This window comes from Vulpes lagopus, chromosome 11 (genome assembly GCF_018345385.1).
Source record: "Vulpes lagopus strain Blue_001 chromosome 11, ASM1834538v1, whole genome shotgun sequence".
Classification (NCBI taxonomy): domain Eukaryota; kingdom Metazoa; phylum Chordata; class Mammalia; order Carnivora; family Canidae; genus Vulpes; species Vulpes lagopus.
The window spans coordinates 72,154,346-72,162,702 of NC_054834.1; the positions used below are offsets into that span (position 1 = coordinate 72,154,346).

The following is an 8,357-nucleotide window of genomic DNA, read 5'->3' on the forward strand; positions in this document are numbered from 1 at the left end:
GCAGGTAACCACACAAATGGCTGAGGTGCCCCTGCTTGGCACAGCTCCCTCCTCTGGTGTCCTAACCACAGATTCAAGTTATTTTGACTGCCTCTTCAGCTCAATAAGATTGCCATACTCTGCTCTGCTCCAGCCACCATAGTCAGGGAGTCACCTCATGAGTTTTCTCTCTCTTGGGGATCACAGTCTTTGCTCCCTTTTGTCCAAAGTCCAAACACACCTATTTCATATTCTGCTCCCCCTAGCTTTATGGTTGTTTATAGCAGGAAGGTTACTCTGGTAGTTACTTCTCTATCTTGAATCTAGGAATGGAAGTTGGATGAAATGCTTCTATTGATATAATGAATGTGTTCTTCTGCATCTCCATCAGTGAGGAGCATAAAGAGCAACTTGTCACTATATGAGAAAGATAGCAGGACAGATTCATTATCTTACTCCAGATCCAGGAGATTAATTCTCCTGTTCTGCGAACAAGATACCTCATTGGGACCATAGTCATCTTGCTATTCTGTAATATCAAGAATTAATTCTGTTAAACTGATAACATGTGCTACCTTGAACTGATAAGCAAGGAGCAGCAAGTACCCTAGAAGCCCTAGTAAGATACACACATGCCCAGGAAGTGGGAGACAAACTCATGAAAATGTAGAGGCATGTGTATCAATGAAATGTATAGGGATCCAGTGTCTGGGACATGCTGGGACAGCCCCACCGAAGCAAGCAATAGTCTGTTGCCCATCTCGCATCTCCTACTACTGAGAAAGGAATACAGCACTTAATGACTTTGGATTGAGAGGGGCAGCATATATCACACTTCAAAATTCTGTTTTAACCAGTTTATTGAGTGGCTCGAAAGGCATTCTGTGGGACCTGGGGTAAGAGAGGGCTTTGCAGCAGGTGGAGGCTACAGTGTGGGCTCTATACCACTAGGGAACTGTGATTAATGAGACAGATGGTGCCGACTATATCCACAGGTGGAACATGCAGAAAGCCTCTCCAAGAGAGTCTCAGTGTGGACCTGTAGACCTCTGGACCAGACATGCTTTTTACAATATAAATAACTTGCGTTTGAAGGGCATGCCATTAGGCCACAGAGGAGGTCAAGCAGCTGGCCATGGCATCCCAAGTAAGTGTGTAGCTGGAGCTGTCCATCGTGAGCAATACGTTATGTTATAGGCATGGCGCATCAGGGCCTGGATGGATGTGAGTAGGTCTGGAAGGCATGAGTAAGTGACACGGACTGGTATGCAAACTCCCATGTTGCCTGCAATTGATGAACCTATATTTCTCCAAGCTCACACCTATGATCCTATGGAGATGTGCTCTGCAACAAACTATGGAAGAGGGAAGAGCTCAGACCCGGTTTTCAGAAGGGTTGACCCAGTATCATGGTGCTGGCTGAAAACTGACTTCTGTTTTTTTTCTTTCCAAGTTTTTATTTAAATTCCAGCTAGTTAACCTATGGTGTAATAGGAGTTTCAGGTGTATGATACAGTGATTCACCACTTACACAGCCTGACTTCTTTTATATTTCATCTGCACTGAAGAGTAGTTGTGGAAGAGAGTGGGGTGGAGAAATCTTTAGGCGGCACACTTGGCATCCACTCTGCATGGAGAGAGCAGTGCCCTGAAGTATGAACACGTATAGACTCTTGGACACAGAGAAATGGCTTGGCTGGCTGGCCAGGAGCCTGGAAGGAACAAAAGGAGCAGATTATGAACAAGGTAGTCTGGAGAAAGGGCATGTAGGTAAACCTATGGGAGTGGGCAAATGCGTGTGGATCTTAAGTGCCCAGCAGAGGGCTGTCCCACAAAGCAGGCTCTCAATACCCAGGTGAGTAGGATGACTTGTTCTGTGTATGACAGCCAGTCTTTCTCCAACAACTCTGATACTCATGCTGGATGCCCACCCTTTCAGCAGCACAGACAAATAGCAAACCTTTGACAAGTCCCCATTCTTTGAGGGCACCAGCTAACCACCTAGTGGCAAGGGAGTCACATCAGACCCCTTATAATCTGGAGGTGATGGCTATTTGTCTTCCCTGGAATTGACACTACTCTAGATATGGATTTGCCCTCTCTGCTCACAGTGCTCTGCCAGCGTCAATAAAAGGGCTTATAGAATCTCTCACCAAGGTATTGTGGCATGCCTTGGACCAATCACTTGTTTTGTAGCTGGGGACGTACAGCATTGAGTACAAGGTCATGGGATCTACTGCTCTGATGACCTCCGTCAGCCAGAAGCAGACAGCCTGAGAGAATGCTGGAGTGTCCTATTAAAGACTCAGCTAAGGAGGCAACACCCAGAGGCATTGGGGACTCTTCCTTCCATTTACCCTGTGTGGTGAATGTACCTGACCAGTGGCTGTTATATGGTGCTGTGTTCCCCAAAGATGGAATGCATGTATTCAAGAACAAAAGCTAGAGTAGAAGAGTAGGGTAGGACACTGCTCATCATCACGTCCACCTCTGCGCCTTGTTAGAGGTACACACTGCACGTGCTCTTTGCTTCCTACCTCCTGGATTCTCCAAGGACCTTGTGGGTATGTGGGCACTTGGAACTTGCACATCACAGTCAGGAAGGGCTAGGAAGTCAACATTTTGTGGGCTGACTCTGTCCAGTGGAGGGTGAGGGACTGACAGAAATGGGATTAGTGCTTCCCCTTCTCTAGATGAAGGTCCTGGAATGCATTTCCCAGGGACCCGCTGGGAATGCGTTGGGTTGAGCCTCCAGCAGCCACAGCAATAGCAGTTCCAGTAATCTTTGTATTGGCTCTCTCTCTTTCCCATCCTTGCTTACTGTCCTCTAGATCATGCTCCTCCATAGGGATTCACACTTGGGTTTTTTTTTCAGGTCTCTGGTCTCTGGGGGACCCAGAGCTAAAAGAGCTGGACAGTACCTACCATCCTATGCCACTGATGGTGGCTGAGGCCAACCCTCTAACAGTATTTCTTGAGTTCCTACTGTGTGCAAGGTAGTATTTTAAGGCTAGGGATATGGCAATGACTTAGACAGCCCCTGCCCCCATCCCATGGACCATGTTCTCTAAGATGGGAGATGGACAATAATATATATAAGAACAGGTCATCAAGGAAAGAACATCAGGTAAGAGATTGAGAGTGACAGTGTGTGAGGGTGAGGGAGAAGCTGGGGGGGCGCTCGGGGGTATTTGTGTGGAGCTTTGATTCATGCAGAGGAAGGAGCCAAGAGTGACCTTTGGGAGTAACGTGTCCTCTGTGGGGAGGACGGCAAGGGGGAACCTCACCAGGGAGGTGAGGGTCACTTTCATTCCAGCCTGTTCGGTGTTTAGAAGTAAAAAATATTCGACTTCACATAATACTCCTGAGAAAGTGGCTTAGCAGGATTACACAACTACTTCGAGTCCCGGTGAGCCTGGGAGCTTCAGACCACACATGATCCTCCATCTGTTTTTTTCTTGCCAAGTGGACACAATCTGAGCAAGAAAACCATGTTTCAAAGATGGCAGATCAAAAGGCAAAACAAAATTATGTGCATCCCAAATCCCTTCATTAAGAGACCAAATTTAGTTAAAATCAGTCAAGTCTTTTTACTTCATTATGGTACAGAAGAATAAATAAAACACGGTGAACCCAAGACCTCTCCTTGGCTGTTCATTAAAAAAGACCATTGTGTTTTGGGAGCCACTAGGCCAGGTGTGGTGGGTACCAGTCATCACAGAATGATGCTGTTGGGGATGGAGAAATGAGCAAGAATCCACGGGAACCAGCCAAGATTCCTTCTCCTCCCTGGAAACTGTGTCGCGAAGGAGTGTGTTCAGACCTAACGACTATTGTCTGGGAGCGTGGTAAGTGGCCCATGGAGGTCAAAGGGCTTTGCTGAGGTTCAAAAGCAGGTGTGGTGGAGAGAGGGACAACATAGGGAACGCCACTGCCGGAAGGGACAAAGTTCAGATAACGCCCACAGCATTTTATTGCAGAAAGGACGGCATCCGATTGGACCCCATAATAACACTCTGCGTTTGTGGTCTATTTTCATCTGAGGAGCTCAAAACATTTTCAAGCATTAATTAAGTTTCACAACGATCTGAGGCAGTGGGTATAATTAGACCCATTTCTTAGCCGGGTCCTCTGAGGCCCATTAAGAGGAGCTGACTTGCGGAGCACCCCGGGGGCTGCCTTCGGGGCTGTGTTTAACTCCTCCTTGCCTCGTTTGTCTGAACGTCTCTAAATCCGAGAGGGACGTGAACATTTAAACAGCTCTACTTGGAAACCAGTTACCAGCCACATTCTTGGGCGAGCCCTCTGTGGGCGTCCGTGGCCTCCGTGCGATCATGCTCTTTCATCACGGCGGATCGCCCGAGGTATTTCTTACACGCCTTTTGGAGAAGTGGTTGTAAGGAAATATTGGAAAGCGGGGGGTTGGTCCGCAGGAGCGGTGCAAAGGGCCCCTTTCCCAGGGCCTGACACGGATGCCCTCCCGGGCGAGCAGGAGCCGCAGGTATGCTAATTTCCCATCATTCTGCCGCGAGGCTATAAAATGTCTTTTCATCTTGAGTTACATACGTATCCAACACATAAGAAGACTGTTATTACAAAGGCAGCCACACAGGGGGAAGAAGAGGTTTCCTTTATTCTGAATATCTGCGCCCAACACTTTTGATGCCTTTTAAGGGACTCCTAAGTACTAAGAAGGAGAAAAAGGCACAAAAGTCCTTTTAAAAATGCAACCTGGCTGTGGCTAATGTTGGGTCTGGTGAGAAATCTATTGTCCATCGGGCAAGGGCTGTGCGATCATAATCCATCCTATGATATTTGCATTTGCTTCCCCTTCTGGCCAACAGGCAGCTTATGCAAAGCAGCTCGTGGTATTCTTACGGAGGCTGGGGGCAGGGATGGAGGCTTGTACGTTTACTTCAAAAACCTCTGCTCCCGACAATGGAGAACATTTGCAGTAAATATGTCATGCTCTGGATGTTTGCTCCCCACGTCTTCGGGAAAACAAATGGGGAGTTTCTCTGACAGGGAGATTTATAGGTAACCGAAGGAAGTGTGTGGCAAAAGAGTGAATTCTGTGTTTTTAATGTTTTCCATAATCAAGGGCCTCTTTCACCGAGGTACCCCACCGCACTCTGTCTCTTCACATTCTTTCCTCTTGACTGACTCTCAAAAGATCCATTTCAACGAGGAAGAAAACCCCCAGCATCTTGGATGATGGTTGCCGATTCTGACACGTAGATACGTTGTCTGTTAAACAGATAGCTCTGGCTCCTCCGGACCGGGCGACCGACCTCGGGGGGTGAGCAGAGGCGCGGACGGACGCACAGACTTGCTCCTGGAGGGGGGGACCTCGGGGGGCCCGGGGGGGCGGGAGCCGGCCTCTAGATTAGGAACCCCCCCACCCCAGGAGGGGGAGCCCAGATGGATGCAGGTGCTCAGTCTTGTCTGTAATCTTTCTGGTGACGTGTGTTCAGTCGGCGACTCCTTCGGAAGCCTTCAGCTGCGTGGAAAGCAGTGTACGTTCCGGTCTCTTCCCGGTCTCTGTCTCCAGGGCCACCCGGTCGGGGCCCTGGCAGCGCGGGATGGCACCCACACCACGTGCCACGGCCAAGGAAGGTGGCCTGCCTGGGGAATCGAGGAATTTGGTCCAGGCAGGGTTTTAGCTTGACAAACGGGGCCTGAGGGTTTACTGGGTCCTGTGGGGAAGGCAATGGTCAACAAATTGTAAAAAGAAATCTCTGCTGGGAAGGATAGGACTGTATGGGACTAATGTAAGGCAACATTATAAACATATATATATAGAGAGAGAGACAGAGAGACACAGAGACAGAGACGGAAAGACAGAGAGGCACAAGAACATTCCAGATAAATGGTTCATTCTTTCTCAGAGAACCTGAAATGATAAACTACCTGGATTATGAAGGAAATAGTCAACATCATCGAGAGGAAGGCTGGATGCCTTTGGTCTGGCTGCTGTCACAGAGAGGGGTTCAACATCCATTGTCTCCCAGCCTGGAGGCTGGAAATCAGCAGGTGGGATCCTCCTGAGGTCTCTGTCCTGGTGTGTGGTGGCTATCCTCTTCCTTGGGTCCTCATGGGGTCGACCCTCTGAGCTGTGTCTGTGACCTGATCTCTTCTTAGAGGTTATATGGGATTAGGGCCCACCTTAATGACCTTATTTTACCTTAATTACCTCTGTAAAGGCCCAGCTCCAAATAAGGTCCCACTCTGAGGGGCTGAGAGTTAGGACTTTAACGTTTGACTATTTAGGGGATACAATTTAGCCCATGACAAGAGAGGAGGAGGCCTTTCCACTGAGGACATACAGGGAGCAAAGTCAGAGATACGAAAGGGCAGGGTGTTGGGTCAGGTTTCCTGGACACAGAGCCTGAGGCAAGGGTTGGGATCCACACGATTTATTGAGGGAAAGCTGTCAAGAGAAATGATGGATGTGAAGGAAGCAGGACGGGGCAGGGACAGGAGGAGGAGTGTATGTGGGGGGAGCTCTGCAAGATGATGGTTCTGGTCAGAGACTGCCCTGGGCCTGATCCCTCAGAGGGCTCTGGAGAGTCCACTGTACCATAGACTTGTCTCCACCTTGAGGGCCACCATGGGGTCTTTTGTCAGACCCCGGGGTAAGTCAGGCATTAGGCTGTGGCTCTCCAGCCGAGGTGACTGCTGTGTGATATTGAGGCCCCCGGGCAGTCGAGAGAGCTCTCTGGACAAAGGGGTGGTCCTGAGTCCTCAGCGGCTGATGTCAGAGGCTGGGGTGCTCAAGGTGGCCAAGCCCATAGGGAGAACTGGGCAAGCACCCACAGCTTCTACCCAGTCAGCTTGGGGGTGAGAAGGTGACTGCCCTGCTGGGTTGACCACAGGGACCTGAAGCTGCAAAGTCCCACTTGGGGAAGAACTGCTGGAAAGCAGTAGACCTGTACAGACTCGACTTGTAGGAAGCGAGTTCCCATGTGACCTGCATCTGGTGTCCTCTTCACAAAGGCAGGATCTGCCTGTCCCGCTGGGTCAGGAACAGGAAGGGGCAGGCCCCCACTTCAGGCTTTGCCCGCTACGACCAGGCTGGCCTGGGAAGCCAGGGACGAAGCTGCACTGTCTCCCATGGCCTCTCTGCCCTGCTGCCCTCGCCCCGTGGCTGACACATGGCAGGGACCCTGCAAGAGGGGTTAAGAGAAAACACGTGGGGACCAGCCACAGACCAGCCTTTGCACCAAGAGAGCTGTTTCCGCCCCAACACTTCGGCCTCTTATCAAAAAGAGGTGATTTAAGTCTGATGAATAAATCAAAAATGGATTGAATAAATAAATGGATCCGCGCTTCTCTGCAGAGGAGCCGGCTGCCCAGCAGAGAGGCAGCAAGAGGATAGCCACGGCCCTGGGGGACGGCGGATTCTGAGCCAAAAGCCAACACAGATCCTCCTTTTGTAAGAGGGACAGAGGGTATAGCCCGGGGGCAGGTATTTAGAGTGAGGAGCCCTGATTAATACCAGTCAGGGTTGATCCTTTCTCCATTTCTCCAGCTGGTCCTGTCTACACCCGCACAGGGGTCAGCTCCATCCATTGTTGGTTGGAACGAAGCCTTCCTGATTTCGTTGCCATCATCACAGACTGCTGGAGAACGATGATGCACTTGAATTTCCCAAGAACGCATGAGTTTTGCCAGGTCTGAATTTGGCACCAGCTGCTGGTAGTGGGGGTGGGGGTGGGGGGTGGGAGCCACGTTATAAAACATCCAATCCAGTGTGGACGTCATGGGACACTTCATAGTGCAGGACGCATGTGCATGGCAGCGAGCCTGCCCCCCCAGTGCATCTCCCTGTGGTGGACACTGGCCTAAAAGACTCTGCAGGACACCAAATGGCCTAATGAGGGTGTTAATGAAGGAAACCAGAATCGTCAGCTCATCATCCTGTTGAATCTGTCCAGGGCCTGAGGGTGGAGAGCGGGCTGGGGGTGCTGACCCAGCTCCAGTGGTGCCCCTGTTTTGAGTCTGTTTCTGTGATGGGGGATGTTGGAAGAGCCATACAGGTCAGCTTGGGGAGGCAGTTACATTTTGCTCATATCAGTGACTTTGGGAAACAGAGCTGCATGTTATACAAAGGGATTGGAGCACCTGGGTGGCTCAGTGGTTGAGCGTCTGCCTTCGGCTCAGGGCGTGATCCCAGGGTCCTGGGATTGAGTCCCACGTCAGGCTCCCCACAGGGAGCCTGCTTCTCCCTCTGCCTGTGTCTCTGTCCCTCTCTGTGTGTCTCTCATGATTAAATAAATAAAATCTTTTAAAAAATAAAAAGGGATCATTTCCTTAGAAAGTTATTATAGAGAGTTTGTGTTCAATTCCTTATGGAAATAGGTTCTCCTCCCCCCTTC

General features: G+C 50.0%; 1 long non-coding RNA gene across 1 annotated transcript; it reads left to right on the forward strand.

Annotated features, from left to right (window-relative positions):
- Nucleotides 1–4,049: 4,049 nt before the first annotated feature.
- On the forward strand, nucleotides 4,050–7,631 carry LOC121472336. The gene is made up of 3 exons (XR_005982855.1): nucleotides 4,050–4,480; nucleotides 5,868–6,012; nucleotides 7,511–7,631. It is a non-coding gene; the product is annotated as an uncharacterized LOC121472336 (long non-coding RNA).
- Nucleotides 7,632–8,357: the final 726 nt, after the last annotated feature.